The sequence below is a fragment of the Zophobas morio genome, unplaced genomic scaffold (genome assembly GCF_036711695.1).
Source record: "Zophobas morio isolate AGI-343-1 ecotype UQ-CSIRO unplaced genomic scaffold, CSIRO_AGI_Zmor_V1 ptg000002l, whole genome shotgun sequence".
Taxonomy (NCBI): domain Eukaryota; kingdom Metazoa; phylum Arthropoda; class Insecta; order Coleoptera; family Tenebrionidae; genus Zophobas; species Zophobas morio.
Window position 1 is genome coordinate 25,993,734 of NW_026972107.1, and position 22,318 is coordinate 26,016,051.

Sequence of the window (22,318 nt, forward strand, 5' to 3'; positions counted from 1 at the left end):
ACCCAATAAACCGAATTTAGTACAACAATTCAGTGCAAAATTTCCAATTGTACAAATTTATTGGTTGTTAGTAATGTTAACTGATTATTCCAATGTATGGTCTTCAAGAGATTCCTAAAGTTACATTTTAATTAAATCGGCAAATTTATATTTATATGTATTTCAATTATTTATGATATATGTAGATTATTACTTAGCTGAAACAAACTGTTAGATGCAATTTCACAATTACGTACATTGTGTATAGTTGCCATTAAAGATACAATTATTGTAAATTTTGCTGATTATAAACAAGAATTTTTTAAAACTGATTATTTCTGCTTTATTTTTAGTGTTAAATTTACTAAGATGAAATTTTGTTTCCTCGCCGTAATTTCGATAATTTTTTCGACACTGATACTTGCGATAGAATTTGTAATCTGTTTCAAAACGTTAAAACGAAATTGAAAATTACGACTGTTATAAAGATCGACTAGAATTGAGTGGGAAAAAAACATTTTTCGCCGCAATCTAAGCTTTATTTATTTCTCCCACTTTCGGTTCAATTGTGAACTAAAATTTTATTTAATAAACGTTTAAAACGCGGTTTTAAAGATTTTTTACTTGATGTTACTTACTCTTGATGAGGTGGCTTTAACAGGGAAGTCTTACCTGTAATAGAAAAAAAAATAACAATAATTAGAACATATTCATAAAGTAGCACTATTTGTATGTTAATGCTCGGGAACATATTCAAGAATATTTTTAAATAAACACAGAAAGTTTGCTCGACGTGAACGTTTGAAGTTGTTCATCGATGAACGACTTCGCGAATTACTTCCCGCCTTAATAATCTCTTAAATCTAAAAATCGAAGCATATCCGTAAACTCGAGGACGTATTCGTCAAGCAGCAACGATATTTCCTTTTCCCAAATGCTTTGCTTTTCGCTGAAATTCTCGTTTGTTTAGCTTTCTTCTGATCGACTTATTTCACGGCTCGCAAATTTCAGACGTCCCTCTTCCTGCAATTCCCTTATCAAAGAAAAAATATTACTTGATTTTTGATTTTCCATCTTACCTTCGTAAAAAGTAATTTTCTTACGAGAAAAACATTAAAGGACTTGAATACGAAAATAGAACCGCGTGCGTGTTTACCGAGATTGAAATTTCGCAAGCAATTTTTACAACCCTCATAAAATTATCAAAATTTTTCGACGAAACAATAAAGCATAAAAACGATACATAATAAAAAAAATAGCGCGTAAACCATGTTGCCTGACGTTTTATTAACACATAATGAGGTAGGCCGCATGTTTAAGGAGCTTGCATTCTTTAGAGTTACAAGTGTGAATGTATTTAAACGGACATAAATACGGTCCCATGGAAACAAGCACGCAAAGGGCAGAATGCGACGTCGTCTTATCGACTGGTTAAATCTTTGACCATTGTGAAATTAATTACATCGCATAAATCATGTTGAATAATTTATTTACGCTAATACACTACACGCGCCATATTCTGTCCACGCTCACAATTCTGTTATAAACAACCTCGGTTGCTTATCTTGTTTTTCACCCTGTTTCCAATCTACTTTAGTTAACAATGAGTTTCAGTTACCTCACGCGAATAGCTTCAACCCAAACGAAAAAAAAAAGATACTATAATTAAGCCAAACAAAGTTATCAGCTTGTTGAGCCGGACAACAAATTACAAATGAAATAGGAGTTCCAAACGACAACGAACTCTTCATTATATGTTTCAATGGACATACTTCCATCCCTTTCTAAAACACAGAATTGTAACTGAAACGCAAGACGGAATAAAAGTAGTATCTATTTTGCGAAATAATCCTGTAGCAATTAAGAAAAAAAAAAAAAGAAAGGTATTAAGAGAATTCAAAACACAAGCAAGAAAATGCATAAAAAAAACTGAGAAAGTAATCTACTATATTGGAAGCACCAATGTTTAAAAAAATCGAATATGTTGAAGGAAATTATAAATAACAAAAGAATTGCTTCAACGTAATGTATTGTTACGAAATAAATCTATACGACGCCTACGGGTTTTCTAGTATGTGTGGCCTAGAAGCCTAGAAGCGGTGACGGAGATCTTCGCAGTTGGCAGTTCATTTTCCAAAATATCTCGGTACATTTCACCATTCAAATTGCCTTCAATAATGTGGTGACTCATTATTTACAATGAAAACATGGTATTTTTTACTGCAAAATTGTATGCATAGGTCTTCAGTAGGAGACATTGAAAAAAATGGAATTTCGTTTATTACAGCGTCATCTGTCATGACTCATGAATATAAAAAAATGTTTTAAACAAACCATACGTACTTTTAGCTGTAGAATCCGAATCTTTAATAAGAATTCGGGGTTCCTATTTAAGATTTCAAAGTTACCCCACGCTTCACCTACAACAAGGGGGCGGGGGACTAGTTTTTTGCACTAAAATATTTCCCCCATAGGATGATTAAATTTTGAATCTGGGAATTTTTTTGTAGAGTGCTTATTTTTCGAGATATTTGAAAGTTTCAGGTTAAAAAAATCACCCTGTACACTCACTAGTCAATGTATACACTGACATTACGGTTTTAATCAAAGTATTCACTGTGCTTGGAAATGGATACTTTTATTAATAAAGGTATACATTCACAGGGACATTGAATTTACAAACTGTCCGTATTGACACTAGGTTTGTGCATTATCGTATAATACTAAGACAACTGTTGGATAAACCCCAACACATCTGGTTCATACAAAAAGGAAAGTGCGTTTACTATACTTTATTTTGGCAATAATTAAAACAATTATCATAAAAATGTTGCATTTTCAATTATATTTTACAAAACAATATAGGTTTACATATTACTTAGCTTATGCTCAGGAAGTATAACAATCGAGTATGTTGGATGAATAGCCACTTTTATGTTTTCTCGACATTTCATGGCCCCTAGAGTACGAAAAACTAGTCTACCGTTTCCGGTCGTCTGTCCGTTTCTCTGGCATCTGTATCCATTTTTATTAGACACATAATCTCCGAAACTAGTGAATCGATCAAATTTTATACATACGTATATTAGGAATATCATGTAGGAGGTTAAACGGTAACCAAAATTTGGTTAATCATCCCCACCAACAATTTGATGACGTCTTTTCAAAGAATTCTATTTTAAAATGATTTAAATGTTATACAATAACAAACTCCTATATTTGTGGGGTACGAATCCGATTTGAGTTTTTTCCCCAAACGGCCATATGTTCACAAAAAAATTAACACAGTATAATAGCATATTTCCACTAACTCAGGATAGACATCAGCATGCGGACCGGAGGTCACAAGTTCGATGCCATACTTCGATATTTCTTTTTTCTCTTTTTCTCACGCACTGTGCATTATCTTTTTATGACGTCATTACAAGTTTTGTATTAATCAAGTTAAAGACTTATCCTATTTTCTCGAAAAGGTGAGAATGCGTACGTCTTTGTTTAATAAGAATCATAAAAATAATATTCAGAACATTCTGTTCGACCGTGGCTCAATTAATAATTTTAGTCCTCTCTTTTGAGGCAACAAACTCATTCAAATCAAACAAAATTCTACTTAAGACATTCTTCCAATGGATAAATAAATACTTGAAGCTAAAGCTTATTATTGCTGAGAGCCATTTTTCCCGTTGGTTATATTTATGCCGATGGTTTTTTTCTTTATAGTTGTCACAAAACAAACATCGGAAAATCTAATTTTATAATTATTCCAAGAGTTGAGATTTATTGGACTAGTTCTTCAGAAAAAAGGGAAGTTCTGTCCAAATAACCTTTGATCAAATTTTCTTGAAAAAGCGGATGAGATATACCTATCAACACCGTATAAAAGCTTATAAAAACTTTTTCTAAGTAAACAAAAAAAATGTTTGAATTATCAGTTGGATCATTTCATAGTACATACATATTATATTACACTTATTACAATTATGGCAAGATAAGCTACCCACAAAAGAATCTAAAGTTGCCATAATCAAGTGTCACTGCACAAGGACTTTTAATGTGTCAAGTTGTAAGAAAACATAATAAATCCTGCAATGCCACTTCAGTGAAATGAATTATTGACTTGTATTTAACTAACGAATAAGTGTATAAATTAGCTGAATTTCTTATGTGAACATGCCTTCACAAACGTCAAGCACATCCCCTCTTGACGGATAAGTCAGATTTTTAGTGGCAAGTTGTGCGGTCATGTAGTTGTTGCCAGAGGCTGTGAACATATATTGCGGACAGCATCGTAAAGTTGTTCGGTGCGGTCGGCAGGGGTTTTCAGCGCTCCGGGCGGCTGTTGGCAACCCTGCACGTCAATCACACGCGCCGTCAGTCCACATTTGATGTGACATTACGAGCAGCTCGGGTCGGCCTTCAGAACGGCATCCAGCCATCGACCACCACATTGCTAACCCCCCAAGCTAATGATAATGTCTGTTGTTGTTTTCATTGTTTTATTGCACCAACATGTGTCTTGCTCGTTACAACAAAACATTATTTTCAGAAACAGTCATTCGAGTATTATTTCTTCGGATATCGTAACAGTTTGCTACGAAAAATGAGGTAATGAAAGAAAGGATTTCGTTAAGCTCAAAGTAATGGCTTTTTAACCACAAAATAAGTGGAGCGTTTTTACTCAGAAACACCAAAATAAAACCAACAGATTCTGTAGATAACAAATTTTATAGTTTTAGCAGAGTGTCACAATGGTGAATATCTACTAACGAAATATTAAAGCCTGAGTTTACAAAAAAGTTTCACTTTTATTTTTATTATACTGTCTGTCAGATCATGAAAGCAAGACATCTACATAATAATGAACTCAAAAAGTACGTCTTTTGATTAAAAATAAAGTGTACTTTCTTTAACCCCCGGCGTAAAAAGAAGGGTGTTATAACTTTGAAGTCTGGGTATCTGTCGATGGCACCGTAGATCCAAAACGGATGAGCTGATTTCAATGCGGTTTTTTCTTGTTGAAAGCTGGTTTAATCGAGACCGACAGCGAGGACAATGTTGCTTACAAATGGATATATTCAAATGATATAGATAAATAATTAATTCTTGGATCTCGGCTATTTTATGTGATTTATCAAATAATAAAGGCACTAGGCATGTCTACATATATATATTCAAAGTGTGATCTCGAATACAGTTTTTACTTTTAGTTAACCAAGGTATTTTTGAAATTTGGGATCCACCCTGACAATATTGCATGAAAATAAGTTTTTCAATCAGTTGTTTTTTAATACATGATAAATCATTTTAATTCAAAATATTTTCATCATTCACAAAATGACGTTCGAATATATCTATAAACTTATATAATAATTTCAGTTAGAATTTTTTTTTCACAGTGCCAATATTTTCATTTATTTCTTTGATTTCTGTTAACAAAATCAAATTGTTTCTGACACTAACAATATGACGTGATGTACGTCCCAATTTTTAGTCGGTCCGAATACTGCACTTTTATATTCCATCATTTTTCAAAAATTAATTTATACGGGTGGTATCAACTCTGTACGATCAAATTCTACCATAATATACAGAGTGTCCCAGTTAAAAGATTGCAATCATATATCTTAATAATGATAACATATTAAAATTCCGTAAACACCATCGTTTTTAGCTTGAAACCGAAAGTTTAATTTTATACAATAAATTGCACGCACATATGGCGCCGGCGTTGCCTCGCAAACATTTTTTTAAATTATAACGTATATTTTTAACGGACTTTGTTGTCTGTCAACTACACCATTGTTGTCTATGAATAATAGAAGTATATTTTCATTAATCTCACTTTTCCATTTTTGAAAAGTCTTGTTTTCTTTATCGTAGATCGTACACAATTTTTGAGGCAATAATTTACCTATTGCTTCTAACGCTTCCTGCTCTACGTACATACGACACCAATTTTTCTTCTTCAATTCGTTTTCACACATTTTTTCTATGTCCACTTTTGTAAAAATGAAAACTGAGCTTGATATTTAAATTTCTTAACATTTCTTTCACTAGCAGCCATGAAGCATGCAAATGTGGACTTATTTAGAGGTGGCAAAGTTCAACTTTTGCGACCAAGGTTCAAAAAGAAGACTGAGGTTATGTACGAAATACTTGGTGTGATTATTTCTTAAAAAATGAATAAATGTGTACTACTAACATTACTTAAGTATACGCATGGTAGTTGATGGTAGACGATGTAAGATAAAATGATTAATTCAGCGACAAGTGTAAACGGTTTTCTTTGTGTTGAAGATTTAGATTAAGTTTGATTAGAAATCAAAACAAAATTATGTTGCGTCAAAAAAGTGAACGTTTATTTTTTCAATTTATTGTCTTATGGTTTCTACTAGTGAAAAAAAAAATAGTATATTAACCACGGTTGTAATGCCACTTCTAGACCTCGCGCTTTAGAGCCCTCGACACTGCACGTCTCGGGTTCTAATTTGCGCTCGGTCTAGAATGCTTGACTTTGCTACCTTGGCTAATAATATACTATTTCATATTGTGTTTATATCCTGCTGTAGAAAAAATAGAATATTATACACAACAATAACGGGAAATTAACTAACAGCTTTCACTCGATAGCCAAAGAAACCCTTTGTCGTTTTATATAATAAATAACTATCATTTTCAGTTCATAAAAACAATAAAATCTATAAAAACATAAAAAAGGAGTACCACCATTTTACGACAGTTCGAACATATGCTGAAACAACTGTTTTCGAAACAGATATTGTTGATGATAAAATAAAATCTGAATGGTTTATTAATTCAACATTTTTTATTTCAGTAAATTAAATAAATCTCCATAAAAAAACTCTTGCTTTTATTGTTTTAAATGTAATTTACCTTATAAGTTCTAAGGTTATCCAGTTCACGACCCTCAAAATAAATTTTAGTTGGAAATCTTTTTCACAAAAATTATTTTATTATTATTAATTAATAATAATTATTTTGTTGTTATTTTTCATAAAAAAGTGTGTTTAAATTTCCGTGTTTTCCGATCTTAACCATAGAAGGAAAAAAGTCTGCTTGGGTTGTAGTTTCTGACGATAAACATGATAAAGCTTAGGTAGCGAGTAAATCGCTATTACCAACAAAGATTGGCCCAAGATACCAAGAAGAATACGAAGATTCATTCATGACGAAAATGCAAGAAAGCATACGGTGTAAATGAAGAAATTTTGTTAGCATATTCTCCATTTCAACTGTCTATGTTGCAAACATGTCTAAAACAAAATGAAAATGTCCATATTTCCGGGTGTGTCAAGACGTCACAAATTAACGGTCATGGTTTCAAGTGTTTTTTTTTTTGATATGGACAATTATTATTTACTTTGCTAAATAGAAAATCTGAAAGTTTGAAACCGAAGAAAGCCGTTTTGAACGAAGAGTAAGAACTAGACTTTTTTCAAAGCTCCTGATGTGTTCTTCTCAGAAAAAGTAATACTTATAGTTTCAATTTAACTCTAACGCATAATGACACTGAACATTTCGTAACATGTTATAGATAATAAATGCGTAATAATAACATGCGAAAAGATCGTGTGATTGGAAAAGGATGAAGAACTAACCCATTATCGGATTTCAAATATACTTTTCTTTAAAGTTTGCTCTTCGAAAGAGTTTTTGGACTTGCTGAGAATAACTTACAGATTATCGATGTGGTCAAACATTGGTCCAATAATTTCCTTCTACTGTTTCTGATTTTTTAAAGCATAGTAATCACAAAACTTTTAACACTTTTGACTTTTTTTTATAAAAAAAGACACTAATTTTATATAAAATACTGAGTGTTTATATTGTCACTTATGGTTGTTTTTTATAGTAAATTTGTCAAAAGAACTGAAGGTTGTGGCACCACATAATGTAGGGTGTTATTGCAAAATGTTTAAATTAGCGTGGTGCATGTGATATATTTTACAAAGTTTCCCATTAAACTAAACATAATGGCGTTTATAAAAATTCAACCTCTTAACACATTCTTGATGCATATGCCAGACCTTTGTGTCATACACCTATCATATCCACAGAAAACACAAAATTTTCAGCAAAGTAATTACTGAAGTTTAAGACAAAGGATTCTTAACAATGAGTACACGAATGTAAGAATTGTAGGCAGCCTTGTCAGAATCCGTACTGATGAAAGACTAGCTCGTGAAAAAATGCCTTTTCCTGAAAGCCTCCCATAATTTAAAAATTTTGAAACATTACACTTCGTCCTCCTGCTTTAGCGCACCAATAAAAAGTGTTTTATCTCCCGACGTAAATTGTTTTTATAATTCTAATATCCCAGCGACTGCGCCATTCAAGCAAGAGGTCGTTACGACTCTGGTTGCTGATGCAGTGTAATTAGAAGTAGTAAAAAAAATTCTCTTGCCTTTTTATCGTCGATGCCGTTCCGTAAAATCTAAAGTGAAGAAGTTCAGAAACACTCGCATAAATTTTTAATCGACGCCGAACGACGTAGGTGGCGACGAGAACGCTTCCTTCTGGCAAATCAAGAAAGCTTTCGGCTGACAAATGTTTACATTATCGGAGTGAAATATTTACAGCCATCATAACTGGGCCATCCAAACATGTCAGCGACACGGCTGTTATCACCAGGCCCCGTGAGTGCCGAGAGCATTTTATCTGTGACAGTTACAAGAAAAATGCCCAAGTTAAAAGGTTTAATATCTAGGGAGCTGCTAGGAGACGCCGATTAAAAGTTACGAGCCAGATACGACCCTAATGATTCACGACACTCTCGCACAACAAGCCGAAACGTCCGTTCTTAATGTCCGCATTATTCCGGCTACTAAAAAGTTCTAATTAAAATTTGTTCGTAATAACAGCTACGAAAAAACTCACTTCCAGGCATAAAGTCCATCGCAATCAGAACGGAAATTCCTCAATTCCAGTATCGCCCTTTTTTATTTTTTGCCCCTATTTCGCATGCAAAAGCGTAATCAAGTAATTGAAAGGGTATTACAGCGAAAACTGTTTTGTGAGAATTTAATATGAGGATTAAATTTTCACAGAGATTCTCCCTTCTAATGCGCCAACGGGATGATATAATCCTGAAACGTCATTGAACTGGACATAACGCACCCAAGTTTCTCTCTAATCCTCTCTTAGAAGAGACGCTTCTTTATCACTCCACTTTTCTAGATTACCCTTTGTTGAGCACCTAAATCGAGGCACAACCCTTCATTAAAAATTTAATTGAGCCAATATGTTGATCAAACAAGCGCCAGTGTGGGCCTACACCTGTGCCAAAATTAACGATATCACTTTATTAACTGAGATTATAGATTTGTATTGTTCAAACAAGTTTCAAAGCTTGACACGCTTTTGACTTTTTAAATTCCGAAAAATGTGTCACATAGTAAAATTTGAGCGTGTTGATGTATTTCTTAACCATACCTTACCTTTAAAAATAGAACTCTATTTCATAGTAAATATAATAATGAACTAACAACGTTTATAATAGTTTATAACAAATCAAGACAATATTGTACAAAAAAGTTTGAAATTGCATTATTAAAATAAGTACATATAATACGGTGTAGTGACGATAAAATCGATAATAGTTCCTTTGTCTTAAAGAAAATACCACATCGTCTTATTTTAAAAGAAAGACACATTGGGAGCTCTCGCTCAAGTGATCTCTAAAACTTCGGAACTGAGGAATTCAAAAAGTAAATAAAAAATAAGATATCACTGAATGTATTGCGTGGTTTTTAAGAGAAGAGAAACTGTAGATTAAAAATAGTAATAATTGCTACAATTTCCATACATTAAACAAAAAGTAAATGACAAGCATTAGACAGTTCTGCTACGCCATTAAATATATCATTAATATTGTCGCTTCCTAGACAATTAGCGACAAAATAAGTGAAAACTCAGATATTTCTTTGTGGTGTAATTATTAACTGTAACTAACTCTTAAAATGATATATAAAATCTTCTCAGTAGTAAGTGCATCGGCCTATTACGCTTTTATCAAACTGTTGATGAAGAAACAAATCCCGTCCTGTCCTAAAGACCGAATTGAAACACGGTGCTTCAGGTAAATCCGTGTTAACTCCGGTTGTAAACCTTCCCGACGGTTTAGTAGCTACAATGGAGTTGGAGAAATTTCAATAATGGTCGTGCATTAGTTAACATTAGCTGAATCCTGCAGGACCATAGCCGAAACGACCGTAGAACACTAACATTACTAGTTATTGTCGTAACATAACAATGAAATAACAGAATAACTACGATATCCGGCTAAAAGTTGTCGTATGCTTTTCCTGTATAACATGTGATATCAACCTGAACATGTCAAACATTTCATTATGTTGAAACGACCGATGTGAACGTCCTCAGCTATCAAGGTACAACGTTGATTAAACATTATTATTTCAGAGGTTTATGCAGTAAAATGAGCAGCCATGCTGATAAATATGTAAGCATTGTTTATCCAACGACGTTTTACGGAAATGTTATTTGCTTTCTATTATTTTGTGATTAAATTCAGTTTGCGGGTATATAGAATGAGGAAGCATGAAAAAGCGAACGTAAAAGATGATGTATGCGACCGACGATCATGATGAACGTATTTTTATTGGGCGATAGATCATGAAAGTCATGCTAAGCCATTGAGTCATAGATCATTTAGAAAGTAGACGCTTTAGACGTCGGATCACGAGATGCAGCCTGTGCAACGAGCCGCGAGCTTCGATCTTATGATTTGTCGAAGCGTTTCGTTACATGATCGCTTCCCGATTTACGACTGTTAACACATCGATTTGGCATAAAATTTCAGTTTTATGAATTTCTCTACTCGCACATTTGAGCTTGTCGATCTATTGACGTCACTGCGATGACAGGCAGCGAAGACGTGGAAGTCACTAACTAATCTCCACCACGAACCGAATTAAGGGATGGAGATATATATGATCTTCGTAATATTTGCAATCAATCATTGCTAATTCATGTTAGGACCCAAAAGTTAGAACGTAATATGATGTAATGATAGCTGTTATAATTTGTTCAGTTCAAGTAACGCAAACTATGATGGCAATCGTACTACAACAACAGTCCAGTAAATTTGGCGTTAAAAAAAGGACAACCATCGTGTTTTTGGGTAGGTAGCGACTTTTTTCATGGGTGTCATGGGCTGGTTGGTCGTGAGTATAGAACTAAGTTTTCGGGACTGAGGGTGCCGTCATTCGGCCACCATCCTGAAAAGTTGATTTTTTTTATCTCCGTACCCGTGAATCAAAGGGAATTTTTGTAGATACCATAATTATCCATAACCTTTATTCATAGCTTTTTAGCATAACATTTACAATAAAAAAAATTGTGGACAGAAAAATATGAAAAATTAGGGGATGAAAAACTTTAGATGCAGTCTTCATGATGTGCAAGCTGTTCGTAACTTTTTTAATATTAACGTTACGCCAAAAATATATTAATTAATAAAAGTTATAGAAAATTGTGCTATCTAAGAAGATTATCTTTTTTTTGTCACAATCACCGTTACGGAGATATATTAAAAAACTAATTGCATCCTTCTTTACAAGACGGCGGCCGAATGACACCAGTCCCAGTCCCGAAACCTCAGTTTTAAACTCACAGTCAGCCCCTTACGAACCCCCCTTCCCACCCAAAACGCTGCCCACCCCAAATACACAGTCTCATGCCGAACTGACTGTACGTACTACTGAAACTTTACTTTTCAGAAAATAACACAGTTTGTTGCTGCTACTAGTTGACAAGTACATCTGATTGCACATTTATAGTAAACTCAATTGACCTGTACCTAGTACCTAGCGGACAATTGTCCGCTATTGTCCGTGAGTGGGGCTGTAAAGTTTTACTAGGTACAAGTCAACTCAGTTTACTATATAAAGAATATTTAAAAATATTTCAAGCTTGAAACGCTTCAAATTGTACATATCAAAACAGTGCAAATACATAAAGAATATTTACAATTACATGCAGTATAAATTTGAAATAATTTTTTCGGTCATATCTGAAAATACACGTTAGAGACACATTTCAAGTTGTTACGCAAATTGCAAATTTCACTTTATACTAATTAACTAAGGCTCATATAATGGCCTGTGTAAAAATAATAGCCCTATAGGGCAAATTTCATGACTACTTTTACAAATTAATTAACAAATTTCATAAAACCATCATGCGTAAAAATTATTAACAAAAAATCGGTTGTCTGTAAAGTCGGTTTACTGACGATAGTTGAACGTGACAACGTCTTAAGAAAATACTGATGGAATGGTAGCATTTTTCAAAAGAAAATTTTAATTTCATTTGTTTAATAGATTTGTATGTATATAGAGAAGGAGGTAATTAGAAATCACAATGAAATTGATCAAGTTAGATTTATTTATACGCATAAATACAATTATGTCAATTTTTTTTTACAATTTAATAGTTTTTACAAGTATAAATGTGCGTTGAGCAATTGTTTTACAACTGTTAAACATGTGTAATATTTAATTTCTTACAATCTGTGTTATTCTGTTGAGAATAGGACGATGATAGGAAAAGTAGGAAATGAAAGGGAGTGTTTCGAGTTTAATGTGTCTTGAAAAAATCAAATCGATGGTGGTGCCTCCTAGTGTTGTTGAGTTATTAACGTCTGATGCACAATCGACATTAAACATGTCTTTCATGAATTTGATGAATGTTTCGTCATTTTTCACATTTGTGTTGAAGTCGCCACAAAGAAGAATTGGTATATCGGTATCAACTTCCATGATGGGATGTACATAGTGGCTGTTATAAACATACGGAAGAAGGAGAGAGACTGTGGGATGTATGATTGTTATTCATACATACGTACCGAAAAAGATTGATATGAATGAAAACACAAACATGTGCTGTGTAACACTGTATTTACTTGTTGTTGACGGTTCGGAGTCTATGTACAAAGTTGTTAAAATCGGAAGCGATACATTGCAGGTAGAAGAGAAAGTTGGGGACGCTTGTTGACAAGGGTTGCGGTTGGTAGGTAAAACCGAAACCCGAACATGGTCCGGCGCCTTGAAAGAACTAACTTTCAACATGACAAAGTATAACAATTACAAATATGAAATACATAATATGTGTCTACATGACAGGTGCATACATTGACAATGAAATAGAGTACAGAACACATAGAAAAAAAGGGGTAAATTTAGACACTGCACATTTGTTTATGTCGGAAGCACACACAGCTTAGTCACTTGCAGGTTAATCACATCATGCGCGGTTCTCACTGTCACTACGCGAATGGGGCTATGTAGACCGGGATGAACAGTAATAACGCGTCCCAGTGGTCCATATAATCGGGGGTGTGTGGTCTTCCTTAACGACCACCAAATCGTCCACCTTATGCTGTTGCGGCTGGCCTTGGTCGATTTTGGGCGATGATGAAATTGACCCATATGTTCTGCTGTCCACCGTTTCCAAAATTGCTGCTGAGTGCGGCTGAATTGTTGCCACCTGGAGAGCCGGTTCGTTGAGACCGTGGTGACGTTATCCTCTGGAATAACAGTTAGAGGGGTTCCAACGAGGAAGTGACCGGGAATTAAAGGAGTCAGGTCATTTGGATCTTTGGACATGGCGGTTAACGGGTACGAGTTCAAACACGTTTCGACTTGTATTTGCAACGTCTGCATTTCTTGCAAATTAAATAAAAATATACCAGTAACGCGCTTCAACTGACTTTTCGCAGATTTGACCATTGCTTCCCCGATAGTCCCCATATGTGGTGCGGAAGACGGAATGAAATGAAAATTGATGTGGTTAGTTGTCAAATCATTCAGCAAATTTGTATTCGAAGCCCGTTTGGCTAAAGTGACATATGCTTGGTAAAGCACGGGATCATCCCACCACAAAGTTTTTTCGTATCGTTTGTCTTCGGGTTGAAATAAAATTTGATGATACATGTTACAAATGTCCGCAGTAAAAGCGACCTCATGCGTCCTAGATCGAATTATTGCATCGGAAATGTCGTTTTGTACTTTTGACCCTGTACTGAGACAAGCATTTATGCTTTTTCCGACTGATGGTTTGACTGACCCATCAAACACTACGCAAATCTTTTCAGTGACCCCGTCAGTTTTGGAAACCGCATGATGAGGCAAAAAATGATGGGGTTTACTTTCGATTTTTTGCTCTGTAAATGAACCTAGTAAAAGCATATGATCTAAATTAATGTTTTCTTTTATAAAATTATGATAGTTGATTTCTAACATAATATTTTTTGCGAACTTAAGTTCCGATGAGTACAATCGTTGAAGCGCGATTTCTTTCGAATTCCTCAAAATTGGGAAACTCTTGCTAAAGGTTAATCTGACTTGAAATCGTCCGTTGGACAATCGAGTGGCATTGTTAATAAAATAGTTCTCCTGTTGCATTTCAGAAGCTGTGAGCGACTTGTCATCGCTTGAATAACTTTCAAGTTTCCAGAACTTTTCAACTTGGTTTTCTAAATTGACATTATTGACCGCGCAATGTAGATTTTGACGAGTGTTACTGGTGGGGCATCCATGCAATGGCCTTCCTACAATCCAACCTAAGAAGTTTTTTGTAATATTAAGCCATGTCCTATCGTTTGAATTTGACCTACACATGACAGTTGCCAAAATAATCCAGCTCCGATTAACAGATCGATTGGCTGTGACAAATTGAAATTAGGATCGGCAAGTTTTACCGCTTCAGGTATGTCCAGCTCATCTTTAGAAAAGGTACGGACAGGTATGTTCTTCGAAATTTTTGGGATTACCAGACAATTTAAAGCTGTTGTAAATGAGTAATGCAACGACTCGATCTGTACCTGAACCTTTTGTCTAGCGGTCGTATTTGAACATTGAATACCTGCTACGACCACATTTGCATTTTCTGTACTTAAACCCAATTTGTTAGTGGCGGCTTCAGTAATAAAATGCGATTCTGAACCCACGTCTAACAAAGCCCGGAATTTTTGAAATTTGTTTTTACAATCCTTTATTAGAATTATTGCTGTAGACAAAACGGCTTGTGGAAAAAGGGCGGATGAGCAATAAACTCCACTGGTACTAGGCTGGTTTTCGTTTGAATGGGAGGGTTGGTCACTATGTAAAAGTGTATTATGTTTCAATTGGCATAATTTACATGACATAGATTTACAGCTATCGGACGTATGCGATGGTTTGAGACAATTTTGACATAATTTCAACCTATCTACCTGAGACCTTCTTTCCGAAACACTGAGTTTTGAAAAGGTAACACAGTTGTAAATTAAATGAGATTTTTTACAAAAATAACAAGTGGATTGTGTACTATTGCGATTTACTGCCGCTGTAAATGTGGACACCTTTTGTGTTTTAAGTGTATTATAAAAAGGTAGCCATTCAGTATAAATTCCGCTAAACGGTTTAATAACATTCGGGAGCGACTGCACCGATGGTGACGGTGTGCTCGTAGGTGCGTTACCTTGCGGTGCAGGTGAAGATGTGTTAACGCGTTTTTGTTCAATAGCATCTTCGACATCTGCACATAAATCGTAATACGCGTTTTCAAAATAAAGTCTTGTGGTAGCTTGTTCTAAATCGGGGGTGGCGTCATCAAGAGCTTCAATTTGAGAATGGATTTTGTCAAACTGAGCCTTAATACGTACAAAATCGCGCAATCTTACTCTTAGTCGAGAAGCGGATGTACTTAGATTGTTTGTTTCAAACCACAACTTGAAACGCGATATTTCGTCGTGAATGCGATTTCTTTTTAAGAATAAAATTTGTAAATTTCCTGCATCCTCTGGTGTAGGATTTGAGTCCGAAAATGTTTCGGCATTGTCGTCACCTTCCGCGCCTGCCATGTGTGGAGCATCGAAAGTTTGCGAACGCGTCATAACCATTTGAAAAACCGCTTAGTTGAAATACGTAAAACTGGTACAGTTCGGGCAAGGTAAATGGTACTTGCCAATGAAATTTAAATAAAATGACGTACAATTACGGTCGAATGCGTGCTTGACCGGAAATAGATAAAGAAAAGGAATAGTTGGAACCCACTCACCGCAATAAGGCCCTCTGGCACCTGGGACGGCTAGACTGATTCGCTGCTCTCCTGTCCGGTTGGGAATTTCCAATGGCTGGATCCCGTCTCCTGATGCAGGCGTCGAAAATTGCCAAAACCGTAATAAGATCACCTGGAGCCTGGGTGAATTGACTGGATGGGCTCAATTCGCTGCTCTCCTGCTCGGTAGGGAACTCCGATGGCCGGTAGGTCACGTCTCCCGATATAGGCGTCGAAAATTACCAAAAACGTGATAAGGTCACTTGGAACCTTGGATGAAACGACTGGATGGGCTGGATTCGCTGCTCTCCTGTCCGGTAGGGAACTCCGATGGCCGGTAGATCACGTCTCCCGATACAGGCGTCGAAAAATGGCACCACCGCGTTTTATTGTTGAATTCACAGCACTGGATCACACATGTGGAGAGATCCGGCTCGAAGGACCAATGTGGGATGTATGATTGTTATTCATACATACGTACCGAAAAAGATTGATATGAATGAAAACACAAACATGTGCTGTGTAACACTGTATTTACTTGTTGTTGACGGTTCGGAGTCTATGTACAAAGTTGTTAAAATCGGAAGCGATACATTGCAGGTAGAAGAGAAAGTTGGGGACGCTTGTTGACAAGGGTTGCGGTTGGTAGGTAAAACCGAAACCCGAACAGAGACGGATGGCGAACGCTGCCGAACGCGAAGGCCGATTGTGCCTCTTTGTCGCTCGTTCCGCGTTCTCGCTTGCACTTCAAGCCTTACATGGAACGCCTCAGAGCGAGGTAACGCCAGAGCGAGGTAACGCCGCATGAGTCATGTTTTTTCGTGCGTGCAGCCGGCTCAATCGAATTATAAGACGTTGTCACGTCAAAAAAAAAAAGAAAACTATATTATATAGGAGTATAGGACACACATATATAAATCAACATGGTTGAGCTATTCAAATCTGTTTGTTATCATTAGGAGACTGTCAAAGTAATTTTAAATCGAAACATGCTCGTTTGCCTAACTCTCGGCTTTAGGTACGAAGACAACAAAATTCTGTACGTTAAGGCGAAACCGGACGACCAAGTGTGCGAGAGAGACAAAACATACCGAAATTTATTTCACTGTTCATTTAAACAATATTTGGTATAAAAATAATTTTAAATGATATTCGTTTATAGTTATATCTTAGAAAAAGATATAACGTTCAATTTTTTTTAATATATGATTTTTTTTTAAGTAATAAACATAAATTTTGGAATTTTCAAAAAATTAAAACTTTCATTAGCCGGCCCTAATACTACAATGTCTACTAAATTTGTTAACAACATTTCCACTTACATATTTCTAATAATAAAGTACGAAACAGTAAAATACCATAGCCTTTTGCAGGCGCCGCCAACTAGTTTATAAGCACGCGACTTACATCTGTAGAGAGGATGACGTCATTCTTTTGGAGCTGCAATACTTTTAGATATGATAGATAAAAATATCTTTTGATATTTTAAAATAAAAAATAGTCTAAAACAATATATTTTTATTTGGTTCTCTTAAAGGCATATTTCTACACTTTCGGGGATCTACCAGTTCTGGCAGTAATGCTTCATGATAAAAATATTTTAATTTAGGGAACATTTTATTTTGCCAAAAGTTGTCATCTTTAAATATACGTTCAACGTACAAATCTTTCCTTGTCCATACAACAAAATCACAAAACTCACGATTACTGATATGCAATTGCCCTTGGACTTGATAAAAGTAGTCGTGAGTTCTTTTTAGACAGCCTTGTTTTTTGTCTATGTAAAACTGCTTTAAAGTTTTAGAAGCCTCCTCTACAGTTAAATTTTCAGCACTCTTTGGACACTTAACTTCAAGGATTCCATTTTCTCCAATGAGACCATCCGGAGAAGCAGCTAGGAAACCATTTTCCAAATCAACAAAGAGGCCGCATTCAACTACAACATTTTTTGTTTTTTCTTGGTAAGCGGTTATCGCCGTTTTTTCATTCAATATTCCATAATTAATGGCTGGACAATTTATTAAACTTTTATAACAAATTTGTTCTACCAACTTGGCCCAACTACTAGATTTTCTGCGTTTTACCACCGAGCCAAAGAGTGATGCAGTTAATCTGTTTTTCCTTTGGTTAAACCATTCCTCATTTTCTCGTTGTCCTCTGGTAGTTTCTTCAATATTGTCTTGTTCTTCCTTGCACGATAGGGCTATATTTTTGAGAAATTGTTCTTTTTCTTTTTTAAATTCTTCTTCATCCAAATCTAGTTTATGGCACGATTCTCCATAATCTTTACAACCGTCATTGTTATTTTTTACTTTTCGTCTAGGTTTTCCTGAATTAAATAGCGATCTTCTGGTGTTACTTTGTTTTTTTAAGCGTTTCTCCCCAAGCCGTTTCACCAAGCAAGAAGGACTTTTCCCAATAACTTTTTTCATACTATTATAGTGCCACATAAGACCATATTGGAAATCAAGACCTGCACTTCGAGCTCGTATAGTATAGGCTCCTCTTTTCCCACGATCAATTTGTTTTCCACCAACAAACTTTGCCACAAGTGACATAAAGTTTTCAGCCAAATTGCTGGTATCATTAGTAACAAGCCGTGGTGCTTTTCGTAACAAGGGCTTAAGACATTCGTGCACATAATTATATGCAGCAAGTTCATTATCTGTTAAAACCTTTTCACTTTTGTCTGAATGACAAAAATAATTTTTACAATTTTTGTGAATGCCGAATACATGGGCTGGTCCGTTTCTCAAATCCTCTTTTAATATTTCAGGATTCTGATTCTCTTTTGAATTATGAATTATAGCACATCTTGCCCCTATCTTCAGACGTCTGACCACTCCTGGCGTAAGCACTGACCTAATAATTTTAGAAACGCCTTGTACTTTGCAAAGTGCTTTGGTATAGTTTTTTATAGCATGGTTTGCACATTCCAGTTTTTCAATATTTCGTCCATATGAAACTTTCTCATAAAGTCGTGCGAATACACTTGAATCACCATCTCCAATAAAACGTCTATATTCCAAACCATGCAAAGTTTTACTTTGTCGAAAAGCTTGTACTAACATATCGGCTTCCATAGCAGCAGAACTTCCATTCCAATTTTTGAAACAATTTTCGTGTCCTTCAGTCATATTTTGTTTTTTTCGGTAGAGACACATAGCGCAATATTTATTAAGTACGTCTAAATGCAAAAGTTTTTTGGTGCGTTTGCCTATGACACACGCCACCCCCGAGTTGGCAGTGTATCTGTGCCCGTAGCTACGGTGAGACCATCCGCCATCGACTATAACGGTGATGAAAGGTGTTCCATCTGAAGTTACATCACCGCTTTCAATAGCCAATCTTTTTTCTTCTTCTCCTGTCTCCATCATAGATTCGAACAGAATTTCATGCCAAACCTTTAGAACAATAACAAGTATAAAGACTTTAGCCATCAATCATTCTTTTCATATACCTATTACTTACTTTACCCAAATTCATTTCTATTTTGGAAAATGTTTTCTGGTCTATAGTTTTAACTCCTATAGTTGAAAAAATTTCTTCCATTTGAAAATGTCCGTTCCCTGTTGAGATTGTACCCCAGACGGCACTTCCACTCAATGATAGTTGACGTGTGGTGGTAATTTTTTGAAAGGTGCTTGTTTGAGGCATACATTGCTTGTTCTCTTTTGCGTCATCATGAGTACTTGGAGTTGCTGTTGGAGGTTCACTTGCAACAGTTTTAGTAATTTTGCAGTATGGACATTGGAATTGTAAAAGCCATATTAAATTTTTACAACTAGACTTTAGCAATTTGAAATAACCGTCCGAACTCCTTAAGCATTCATGACGATGATATTCCAGTTTTCGTAATTCCTTCAAAAAATGTTTACCGTCAACTACAAATCTACCACATATATATCATTAATGAGGGGATCATTTCCAGGATTTGGTGGTATTTGTTCGACAACCATATTTTCTAAATCAGTGATAGGCTCCCTTAAAAATAAAAATAAGGATTGCACACATTTGTTATTATGTATAGTAAATAATTATTACTCATGCTGAATGATTGTTTGATTCGGTGGTGACTCTTCGTCTGGTTCATCAAATTCATATATATTACTCGTGACCAAAGTATCTCTAGGAGAAATAGTTTTGCATAAAATTACTTCAAATAAAAAAAAAGTAGTATTAATAATAATGCTCGTTACCTTGCGTTCGCATGTTGCTGATCGTTAGACAGAGGAACATCTTCACATGTTTTGTTTGTTTTATAAGTTGACCTGGAAATCGTCAAATTTCAAAATATTCTGTGTAAATACGAGTAGATAATATGTAGTTAAAATTAAGTGTGCACCTTTTAATATTCCAATTCAGGAGTCCAATGTTCACTACTCGTTTTTTTCTCTTTGAAGATAAAGTAAGTTGTCTTTGATTCCTGCGATTTTCATTCCCTGTTTCATATCTATTTACAAAACTTACGTTGTTAGTAATCGTCAAAATACAAACTAATTATAAAGAATTAATTAATTTCAATTATTCAACATACGTAGTATCTTCTGTTACTGAACTTTCCCCTTCTGCGTGCGAGGTAGGTACATTGTTGTTACCTTCTGAGGTCAGAGAACTATAAAAATGGTACAAACATTTCAAGACTAGTAGATATTTTAAACATTATCAATAAATATTTACCTTGTAGATTGGTTGGTATTTTTCTCGGTGTTTGAACTTCTTTCCTTTTTTTGCTATAGACACGAAAATTTGGAAAATTAAAATATAGAATATCATAACTCTATTTTTACTAAGTCTTTACTTACATTAATTGTATAAGTTATTTTCGCAGTAGACCTTTTTCTTTTTCTACTAAGTCGTAAATGATTTTTACCCTTAGTAGAGTATCTGTAGTCCATCTTCCTACAATTGTAATAGTGAGTAAACGTATAAAACTTTTTTATTAGACGATTCACATACTTCAAATTAAAGTCATTTCCATACATTTGCCATTATGATTCTTATTATACTTGTACTTACATGTAAGTAACTATTCTAAATTCGTACGTTTTATGTTGCTATGTATTTTTATTTAATATGATAATGTACCGGTAGTATTCTTATTAAATTTGCCAATTGAAAAATTGTTTAGATTTGTGGTGGAATTTATAAATTTGTTTTTTTCTTCGAATAACGAACGAAATAAAAGAAGGAAAAGGTACGTCCGTAACCACTTTTTAATTATTTGGTATCTATATAGATTAAGCAATAGTTACTTAGTTTACTTACCTGAGTTTTATATAAATAAAAAATTAAGCAATTTTGCACCACGGCTGCACCACAACACAACGGCTTACAAAAATTGGAAAATGAATATCTTATCCTAAATGAACAAGATCGGGTTTCTACTTCCACGAAATTCGTCTGGTGGCAGTTTTCTTGAAGTTGTGATGGGAGAGGGGGAAACAAATTAACTGCTTCCGTGAGAGTATATCGGGCGGCGCAACATCAAAGAAAAATGTATTTTTCTGTTTATGTTATTATTATTGGTTATAATTATTAAATAAATTTATATTTACGTTCTGTGGATAATGCTTTATTTATGCTGGCTACCAGATTTTTTTAAATTATCACAATGTGTCGGTAAGTATGTGTATTTCAAAAAATAAAACAATTTAAAAAAAAATTGAACGTTGTATCTATTTCTATGTATTTATTTTGGCTAATGTGTCCAAAATATTTTACTAAAATTCATTACTTTTTGTAAAAATCGTGAAATAAATTCCGCGCCATCTATTGAGTTTTTGCTAGTACTAAATCGTGTCCGGTTTCGCCTTAATCATCAACCATTAGTTTTGTAATTTTTCGACGTTGCAGGTTCTCACTCAGATCCGTTTGAAGTTTATAAGAACGGTATCTTTGAGACGAAACGCAAAACAAGCAAAGAGCAGCAATGTCTGTATAAACAGCAATAAATTTTTAGGAATTTGAATAATTAAAAATGTATGTTAACTCTCGTTAACGTAAAACAGATTTCATTTCAACAAAGGGCCGAATACATCAGATATATATAATATTACAACAAAATGTGTAAGTTGATTAGAATAAAAACTCCAACTCATGGCAGCTCACTAATTAGTTTAATTTCGTGTAGTCATTTATAAAAAAAATATTTTAATCGCATAGATAAGTAGTCACTGAGAAATAATAAAAACACAAAGTGCACAACGTAAAAAATTTAAACTATGAATTGAAAAGTCGCACTCGTAGTAAAATATAC

At 34.7% G+C, this 22,318-nt stretch overlaps 1 protein-coding gene and 1 long non-coding RNA gene across 6 annotated transcripts in view; both read right to left on the bottom strand.

Moving 5' to 3' along the window:
* The window catches only part of LOC135131743 (uncharacterized protein), a 228,195-nt gene that overhangs the window by 110,729 nt on the left and 95,148 nt on the right, over positions 1–22,318 (bottom strand). The gene's annotated exons all lie outside the window — the stretch shown is intronic.
* Positions 20,382–20,775, bottom strand: LOC135122839 (uncharacterized). Its single transcript, XR_010279469.1, has 3 exons — positions 20,740–20,775; positions 20,597–20,674; positions 20,382–20,512 (listed from the first exon to the last, which is right to left on the bottom strand). It is a non-coding gene; the product is annotated as an uncharacterized LOC135122839 (long non-coding RNA).